This window comes from Antechinus flavipes, chromosome 1, assembly GCF_016432865.1.
Source record: "Antechinus flavipes isolate AdamAnt ecotype Samford, QLD, Australia chromosome 1, AdamAnt_v2, whole genome shotgun sequence".
Taxonomy (NCBI): Eukaryota; Metazoa; Chordata; class Mammalia; order Dasyuromorphia; family Dasyuridae; genus Antechinus; species Antechinus flavipes.
The window spans coordinates 667757390-667768157 of NC_067398.1; the positions used below are offsets into that span (position 1 = coordinate 667757390).

A 10768-nucleotide genomic window follows, 5' to 3' on the forward strand; every position below is an offset into this window, starting at 1 on the left:
AGGCCAACGTGATCAAAGCATAGAACATGTGGAAAGGTATAAGAAGATTGGGAAGACTGTACAGACCTGTAAATACAGAAAAATTATTCATAGATATTATAGGGGGCAGCTGGAGTTTAGTGAGTAGGAGGAGTGAAAGTCAGATCTATGTTTTAGGAATTTCCCATTGGTGGCAGAATAGAGTAAGGAGATCCTTGAGGCAAGAAAACCAAAAACAACATTACTATAAGAGCCAGGCAGCTATGCTAGAGTGGATTCTGTGTGGGTAGAAGGTATTCATTCAGGCAAAAAACAAATGGCAAGGTCTTACTTGGTAATTTAATTCCCAATGCTTATCAAGCTTCCTAACATAATCTTTTTCATTCATTCAAAGTTAAATCACTTTATAAGTAATTAGGAGACTTAATTAGGGCTAGAGCCTCCCCAAATGTCCTGGTACAGTCTCTGGAACCAAAATTACACACAGATAAACTACCATGAAAATAGAAAGTCCCATTTGTATGGTACTATATAAGGCAGTGGTTCTCAAACTTTTGTTTTCAGTATCTTTATCCTATTAAAAATTATTGAGGATCTCTCCAAAGCAGTTTTGTTTATCTGGATTATATTTATAGACATTTACCATATTGGAAATAAAAACTATTTTTGAATCTGTAGACCCTCTAAGGGTTTCAGAGATCCCCAGGATTCTCTAGAGTCTAGACTATATTTTGAGAACCACTGATATAAGGGCAAAGGAATTAAGGGAAGAGAGACTGGGGTAGTCTTCTTGGATGAGTAAGAAAAACTTGAGCAGTACCTTTTAAAAAAGTCAACAATCACTTATTAAGAGTTATCTCTGTCCTGGACCCTGTACTAAACCACAAGTATACCAAAAAAAAAAAAAAAAAAAAAGCAACTATGTACATGAAAAATATACAGAAATGGAAAGATGGGAAGTACTGATAAAGAGTAGAAAAGAAGATGAGAAAAGGCCCCCTGAAGAAAGGAGCTGAACTTGTCAAAGGAGCCAAAAAACTCAAGAAATGGCAGACTGAGAGCAGTCAGGAGGGACATTGAATGTTACAGATGTTAAGACCTTCCCCATCTTCTTTTCTGAGAAGCATCCAATGGATGGTTTGACTTTAGACAAGCAGATAGAATGAGAGAAGGTATTCGAGGAAGAATTAAGAGCATTAAAAAAATAGAAAAGGAAGTAGAAATTACTAGTACATATAAAGGAGATTATCTTATAGCAGTGTTGATAAATTAGAATGGCTAGGTGGGGAAGCACATAAGATAAGCGGATAAATTTCATTTCTGGCACATGACCCAGGATAAATCTTGGTCCTAGCTATTGAGGTAGATGGGATCTCTGAAGTCACCAATGAGGAAACTCAGCTTCCTAGAAGTTAAGTGACTTGCCAGTGATAGTAAATAGCACAACTGGTATATGAACCAAGGGCCAGTGATTGCAAATCCCTAAACTTGTTTTCTCATCTGTAAATTGAAAATAATCATCTCACTACTTATCTGGATGAGTTTTGGAAATGAAAGTGCTATATACACTTCCTCTGAGTTTTTAGGACAGTAGAGTCAGTGTTAATAAAAGACAAGCAAGTGCATTCAAGGGCTGGCAAGGTCCACCAGGAGTTTATCAAGCATTTATGAAGATTGCATGGTACAGGGGAAGGATCACTAGATTTAGATATAGAATGAGTAAAGATCTTTGTTCAGATTTTGACTCTCACATTTACTGGAGGTATAACTATTGTTTTTTTTTTAATATTTTATTTTATTTTATTTAATAATAACTTTATATCGACAGAATCCATGCCAGGGTGTTTTTTTACAACATTATCCCTTGCACTCATTTCTGTTCCGATTTTTCCCCTCCCTTCCTCCACCCCCTCCCCTAGATGACAAGCAGTCCTATATATGTTAGATATGTTGCAGTATATCCTAGGGTATAACTATCGTTAAGATATTAGGAGACACCCTGTTTTCCAGAGCTAAGTACCAGCATGCAAGCTGTACCCAGAGCTTGGCATTAACAACAATCCTTTGCTTCCATCCTCTGGATAGTCCTACCCCTTGCAAATCAGCTATTTATTGTATTGCACCAGATGCTCTCTGAGCTCTGACAAGTCCCCACATTTTGGTCAAGAAGCCCTGCTGTGAATCAAACTTGTCTTCCTGTTGCTGTTATCTCTCATTGTCAGGGCTACAGCTTACTCTGTAGCTCTTGGGGTAAATATTGAGATCTACCCACACTGCTTCCTCTCCCTCCCATTATGGACTGGCACATCGTGTCTAATCTGCCTCCTTGTCTGAAAGCAAGGGATTTTGATTTAATTTAATGTGAAGTTAAACTTCTGCTTGATTCCTGACTCCTATCTCCAGACTGCTCTGTTCACCTCTAGCCAACCACAGGTTAGAGGCTGTTTGGTCTTTTTGAGCTTGGTCCTTTATGAAATGTGGCTAATAATACTAGAGTGCCTGTTGTGCCAATCAGACAATTTCTGTTAAAAAAAAAAAAACAAAAACGAAAACCAACTGCTAACAAGGGTTTGGACAGTATGTAGGAAGCTAATGCAGTCATCCAGATATGAAGTGATAAAGGCTTGAACTAGAGTTGGGACCTTAGGAAGGGAGAGGATTGAATCTGAGAGACACTTTAAAAGATGTGGGAGTACATATATTTGCAAGTCAAAGAGGCAGTTTAAGTATGTGCGGGAGCAGTAGGGGGAAAAAAAGTCAAACCTTTGTGTTCCAGTTCTTCATTCATGGTGTCTTAACTAAAAAATTTGATAACTTACTGATGCTAATTGCTAAAATGCTGATGCATTACCATTGGCACACTCATTTATTAGCTCTCCTAGGAAGCAAAGATGGCATAATCTTTGCTCCTATGAAGGTTATATGGTCAACTAGAGGACATAAATCAAGTTTTCAAAAAGGGAAAGAGGAAGAAAAAGAGATAAAGGGTCAGAAAGTTGGTGTGGAAGAACAAAACAGGAAAATGCAACAAGGAAACAGAAAAGAGATGAGCAACTTGCCAAACCCAAATGGCCTTTTCCCATTTGTCATTCTCCTCAACCTCTCTGTAGCTTTTGAGACTGTTGATCCCTCTTGATACTTTCTTCTCTCTAGATTTTTGTGACTTGACTTTCTCCTAGTTTTCCCCCTCCCATTCTGACCCTGCTTTTTCAGTTCCTTTTGGAGATCCTCCAGACCACACCTTTTAACCTTAGGTGTCCTTTAGGCTCTCTTCTCCCTCTATGCTACTAGGTGAATTCACCATCTTCTGTGGACTTAATTATCATCTTTATCTTGATGGTTCTCAAATCTATTTTGCCCTAATCTCTCTGCTGATCTCTAGTCTCAAATCTCCAACATACTATAGACATCTAGAACTGAATGTTATTTTAAACATGTCCAAATCTGAACTCATTTTCATTCTCTCTAAACCTTCCCACCCTTGCCCATCTTCCCTTTTATTGTAGAAGGTAGTAAGGGATGTCACCAGTCATCCTGATCCATGTCTACTCACTGAACTGGAGGAGAGTGTGAGACAGATGACTGCACAGCTCTGAATTACTTAAATCCAATTCACTTGCAAGTCAAGACATCCCTCTCCTGATGTCACTGGTCTACAACCAGAGCTAAGGAGGATCAACAAGAGGGCAATATCATCCTGGTCAGGCTTATAACTCAGGAATCATCATCCTGTACTCCAGGACCAGGTGCATTCAGAAGTGAAATCTACATTTAAAAAACAATTAATTTCAAAACTATATTAACTATTTGGAAAAATGGGCAAAAAAGGAATCCCCCAAATTCCTTTTACAGAACCAATATAGTGCTGATGCCAAAATTAGGAAGAGCAAAGACCCTGAAAGAAAATTATAAAGGGGCAGCTAGATGGAGCAGTGGATAGAGCACCAGCCCTAAAGTCAGGAAGACCTGAGTTCAAATCTAGCCTCAAACACTTAACATTTCTTTAGCTGTATGATCCTGGGCAAGTAACTTAACCCCAATTGCCTCAGCAAAAAAGAAAGAAAGAAAGAAAAAAAAATAGAAAAGAAAACTATAGACTAATTTCTCTAATGAATATTGATGCAAAGATTTTAAATAAAATAGTATCAAGCAGATTATAGAAATATATCACAAAGATCATCACTGGGTCAAAGATATGCAGACTTTTATAGCTCTTTGAGCATAGTTCCAAATTGCTTTCCAGAATAGTTGGATCAGTTCACAACTCTACCAATTATGTATCCCTATTTTTTCATGTTTCTCTCTTTAACATTTATCATTTTCCTTTTCTGTCATATTAGCCAAACTGATGGATATAAGGTGATATCTCAGAGTTATTTTAATTTGCATTTTTCTAATAAATAATGATTTAGAGCATTTTTTTCATATGAGTATAGATATTTTTGATTTCTTCATCTGAAAAAGAAAAGCCCAGAAAAGGCTTTATACCAGGTTAAATATCAGGAAGACTATCAGCATAGTTGAACATAGCAAAAACAAAAACAAGAAAAATCATGTAATTATCCTAATAGATGCAGAAAAAACTTTTGACAAAATACAGCAATCATAGAAAACATAAGAATAAATGGAGCTTTCCTTGAAATGATAACTAGTATCTATTAAAACCATTATCTGTAATGGCAATAAGTTAGAAACCTCACTCAGTAAGATCAGGGATGAAGCAAGGATACTCATTGTCACCAGTATTAATCAATATTGTACTAGAAATATTAGCTATATCATTAAAAGGAATTCAATATATTTAAAAGAATTGCAGTTTGTTTAACCCATATTGGATTGCTTGCTGTCTAGGAGAAGGAAAAGATTGGGAGGAATGAGAAAAATTTACAGCCCAAGTTTTTGTAATGGTTGGTGAATGTTAAAAACTATCTTTGTATGTATTTTGAAAAATAAAAAAATTATTATAAATTAAAAAAAAGAAATTCAAGGATTTAGAATAGGCAAGGAGGAAACAAAACTATCATTCTTTGCAAACAATATAATGGTGTACTTTAAGAATCCTAGAGAAGCAACTTAAAAACTCTTTGAAATAATTAGCAATTTCAGCAAATCTGCAGGATATAAAATAAATTCACCAAAGTCATCAGCATTTCTACATATTGCCAACAAAATTCAACAGGAAGGGATAGAAAATTCCATTTAAAATAACTGGAGAAAATGTAAAATACTTGAGAGTTTACCTGACAAGACAAACTCATGATCTATATGAACACAGTTACAAAATACTTTAACACAAAGTTAGATCTAAACAATTAAATGAGCCGGTATGATAAAATGACAATTCCGTCTAAATTAATTAATTTATTTAGTGTTATACCAATCAAAATGGAGCAGCTGTGTGGCACACAGAACAGCTAGGTGATGCAGTGGATAGAGTCCCAGGAACTAGAAAGACCACAGAATCTGACCTTACATTAACTAGTTGTGTGACCCTGGGCAAATGACTTAATCCTATTTGCTTCAGTTTCTTTTTAAATGATCTAGAAATGGCAAATTGCCCCAGTATTTTTTATAAGAAAACCCTAAGTGGGATCATAATGAGTCAGACATGACTAGAAGAACTGAACAATAACACTACCAAAAATTATTTTATGCAGTTTGAAAAAATGATAAAATTCATTTGGAAGAACAAAAGGCCAAAAATATCAAGAAAATCAATTTTTAAAATGTGAAGAAAGATATCCTAACAGTAGCAGATCTCAAACTGTATTATAATCATGAAAACAATCTGCTACTGGCTAAAAAATAGTGATGAATCAGTGGAATAGATTAGGTACACAATATGTAATAGTAAATAACTGTAATAATCCAGTGTTGACAAATACAAAGATCCAAGACATTGTGACAAGAAATTCACTATCTGATAAAAATTTCTAGGAAAACAATTTGGCAGAAACTGCCACAGACCAGTAGATGACAATAATAAGTGAAAACAAAGCCATAATGGGTATGTAAAAGATGATATGAGCAAATTAGGGAAGCATGGAGTATTTTACTTGTCAGATCTATGGATAAGAAAAGAATTTGTGACCAAGCAAGAGAAAGTATTATTGGATGTAAAAAGGATAATTTTAATTACATTAAATTTAAAAAGGTTTTACACAAACAAAACTAATGCATCTAAGGATAGAAAGAAAGAAGGAGGAAAGATTTAAAAGTTTCTCTGATAAAGACCTCATTTCTCAAATACAGAGAGAATTAAGTTCAAATTTTAAGAATATAAAGCATTCCCCAGTTTATAAGTGGTCAAAGGATATGAACAGTTTTCAGATGAAGAAATCAAAAATATCTATACTCACAAGAAAAAATACTCTAAATCACTATTGATTAGAAAAATGCAAATTAAAACAACTCTGAGATACCACTTCAGTTTGGCTAATATGACAGAAAAGGAAACTGATAAATGTTGGAGAGAAATATGGGAAAATAAGGATACATTATTGGTAGAGTTGTGAACTGATCCAATTATCCTGGAGAGCAATTTGAAACTATGCTCAAATTGGAACTATGCTGCATATATTTGACCCAATAATACCACTACTAGGTCTATAGTCCAAAGAGATTAAAGAAAAAGGAAATTGACCTATTCATATAAATTGTTGTATAGTGAGTAGAACTAGGAAATCATTGTATACATTAACAGTAAATGTGAATGACTGCTATTCTCAGCAATGCAATAATCCAAGATAATTACAAAGGGCTTATGATGATTTATGGTCATATAAGGACTTAAAAACTGATGAAGTCTGAATGCAGATCAAAGCATATCGTTTTTACTTTATTTTTCTTGGATTTTTTGTCTGTATTTTCTTTTAAAACATGGTTTATATGGAAATATGTTTTTCATGAATGCACATGTGTAATTTGTATCAAGTTGCTTGCTTTCTCAAGGGAAGGAAAGGGAAAAAGGGAGAGAATTTAGAACTCAAATTTAAAAAATAAAAATAGAAAACTAATGCTGGGGCAGAGAGAAGGCACAACGGAGAGAGAACATACCCTGGAGTCAGGAGGACCTGATTTCAAATTTGGCCTTGACACTTAGTATGATCCTGGCAAGTCACTAAACCTTGATTGCAGCACACACATAAACAAAATAGTGAAAGTTGAAAAAAAATTTACACGTAATGGAGGGGAAAAATTTTTAATGTCTTTAGAGGGAAAAAAAGGAATTCTGATGAACCCAATGATCAGCTGCAATTTCAAAAGTCTAATGATGAAATATGTTGTCCACTTCTTGACAGTGAACCTTGTTTCCAAAATGAAGGAAAGAAAAGAGAATCATTAAGCACTTTAAAAATGCAAAGAAGAGAACATAAGCAGGACATCTTTGAAAATAATTTTAGTTTTTATAATTGGAGAGTCGGTCAAGCTTTATACACACTGTAGAATCATAGCTAAATAAAGAATACTCTTTTTCTCTTTTGTTTTGTATATGAAAATGCTCGTTCTATTTGGAGTTTTCCAAGTACAGAATTTTAAAATTAATTTTTTTTAATTACTTGGAAAGTAAGTTTATGCAAATACAATTTCAACAAGAACACTTTTTATTTCTAATTAGAATGGTTAAGCTGGAAAAGATTTTAGAGATCATCTAGGCAAATCTTTGGTTTTACAAATTGGGAAATTGAGGGTAGAGAAAAATGACTTATTCATCATCATGCATCAAATTTGTGGTCAAGCGATTTTTTGAATCAAGTCAAAATCAGCATTATAGGATTTTTAATTTATTTTAAAGTGGATTTGCCAAGACTAAGCAGGCAGCATTTAGTGGAAAGCGTGTCAGCCTCAGACTCAGGAAAACTTTCCTATCAAGTTTTACCTTTGATGCAAACTAATTTTTTGACCCTAGACAAATCATTTAAACTTTCAGTGGCCCGGACCCTTCTCTAAACATATTAGAGAGAAGGTGGTAAGCTGCAGAGAAAGTTTTCTTCAACAATGAAATAACCTTCACAATCTATCCAATGGGCTGTACGCCTTTGGGGATTTAGGAAGGACTTGTCTCTGTTGTTCCTCACTCTTCCAAGATTGGTCTACTTCCCGTTCTTGTCATATACCTCCTTGGTCCTTTATATCCCTTCACCCTTGTTAATATGCTATATATAGTATTAAACTCTAAGAGAAATGGGGCCACTTGTAAAGGTTCGGAACTCTGGAGAAGTATACTTGAAACAAAGCATTAATTTGGTGGAATTGAGTATAAATGTACTTAGTACTTAGTAGGGTGATGTAATGGTTCTCTAGTTCATATATACTCAGTATACTGTAATGATGTAATTGTAATAGAGTATTTAAACTGGGGACAAAGTCAGACTCAGGGGAGACTGCTTGAGACTGCAGACTGTCAGATTGATGGAGGAGACTGGGTCAGACTATGACCAACACAGATGCTTTCTCACTTGCTCTTGAAGTTCCTTAAAGAGCCGATATATATTGGAAGCTACAAATTTTATTTGAGCTATGGCAATTCTTTATATCACACCTACTGAATAAGCTGAATCAGATATTATATTTACATCTTCTGGATAATAAGTAAGAGCTAGCATGAAGGCCTTGCCTGTGAGCTTCCTATTCAGCTCAGGGATGCCCTTGCCTATGGCCTTCATCCACCAGTGGCAGCAGGGATGATTTCTTGAGCAGCACCATAGCCATCATGCCATAACTTGCCAAAGGGGCCTTCTACTGTTAGAAAATTCTGAGTAGCAGTAATGGCAGGAACTATAGTCATGAGTCCTTCCACAATATCAAAGTTGTCATAAATAATCTTGGCCAAGGGGTCAAGCAATGGTAATGTAAGAGGCATTACTGACAATCTTAAGAGAATTATTGTATTTCTCATGGGTTGCTCTCATCATGAATATTGGGACATTAGCAGAAGGGGCAGAGATAATGACCCATTTGGCTCCACCCTTTAAGTGAGCCCCAGCCTTTTTTATAGTGATAAAGACATCAGTAGACTATATAACATAATTGACTCCAGTGTCTTCCCATTTAATATTGATGGGATCTTGCTCCTGGAAGATGATGGTGACTTTTTTGATTTTGTTTTGTTTTTGTGTTTTTTTTTCCTTTTTTTAAATAATAGCTTTTTATTTTTCCAAATACATGTTTTCAACATTCATCTTGTGCTCCAAATTTTTCTCTCTCCCCCCTTCCCATTCCCTGAGACAGCAAGCAATACAATATAGATTAATTTCCATATTTGTCATGCTGCACAAGAAAAATCAGATCAAAAAGGGAAAAAAAAAACATGAGAAAGAAAAAGCAAACAACAACAACAACAAAGGTGAAAATACTATTCTTTGATCCATATTATCTCCATAGAGACTCCATCTCTGAATGTGGATGGCTCTTTTCAGCACCAGTCTATTGGAATTGTCTTGAATCACCTTTTTGTTGAAAAGAGCCAAGTCAATGGTGATGGCTTTTCCACTGATGACTAGGTTTCCCTGAACTTGCCATGAGTGGAATCATATTGTAGTTGGGGTCTGTAAAGGGATCACTGATGGTCACAGTGAGTTGAATACAGTCCTGTGCACTATGTGCTTGATGTGGCCGAAGCTGTTGACTGATCTTCACTATCTTGTTTCAGCAATGTTATAGCAGTGGATCCTGGTGCTCAATTTGGGAGAAGTTCTGAGAGCAAATAAAAACATTTTAAAAATAATTTTGGAGAAAGATCCACTCCCTGTGGAAACTTTATATACAGAGCTGCACAGTACAGGATGGCATGGATTAATAGTACTGTTAGAAAGGATACCCACATTGATGAGTTCTGAGATATGTCTTAAGTAGGGAGAGCTAACCTAGATCCTTACCCTCTCTCAATTCTAGCTGCAGCTTAATGTTCTAAATGCCTAAACAGGTGTATATTTGTGTATGTGTGTGTATACATACACACATACATATATATATATATATATATATATATATATATATATATATAATATATATATATATATATATATATATATATATACATATGTAAACAACATATATATATCTTATTCTATAAGATATGTTTATAAAATAATAAGATATATATTTTGTTTACACACACACACACACACACACACACACATATAAACAACAGAGATGTTGTCTATACTCCATGATACAAGTGAAATTAAGGTAAATTGAGGTACAAATTTTCAAGCAGATTCAATTTATTGGGAAGGCTAGGAATGACCAACAAAATATTCCTCTTGGCTCCTCAGCCAAGGTCTTTTGGCTTGACCACAAAGTGAGGTTTAGTAACCTTCATATAGTATTGGTAAATTCAAGAAAACAAAGAACAGGAATCATAGATGGAAAACTGTAATTTGTTACAAAGTCTGAAGTGTCATAGATGATAGAAGATTGGAAGGAAGTCTGGAACGCAGCATTAGCAACAAGCTCTCCTTCCATCTTGTTGCTATAGAAAGTTCATCGGTGATGTCCGCCTACGCAGCCCGTTAGTGTCGTAGCAATAATAGACTAGACTTTTTTGAAGCATAGCCAGCATTGCGAAGATAACAGATGAGACTCCCTGGCATCCACCTGCACCCTTCAAGGATAACAGATTTCTTCTCATTGTACAAAGGTAGTTAGTGATATAAAGATAACAGCTTTCTTTCAATTAAAGTGATTTATAGAGAGACTTAACTTTTAAACTTAATTCAGAGAATAAAATCAAACTTCTGAACTCATGAACTTCTGAACTTAACTCCGAAGCAAAGCAATGAAATAC

The 10768-nt window shown here is 35.1% G+C and overlaps 1 pseudogene; it reads right to left on the reverse strand.

The window, feature by feature from the left end:
• Positions 1–8174: 8174 nt before the first annotated feature.
• On the reverse strand, positions 8175–10543 carry LOC127548353 (glyceraldehyde-3-phosphate dehydrogenase-like; annotated as a pseudogene).
• Between the last annotated feature and the right edge of the window lie 225 nt (positions 10544–10768).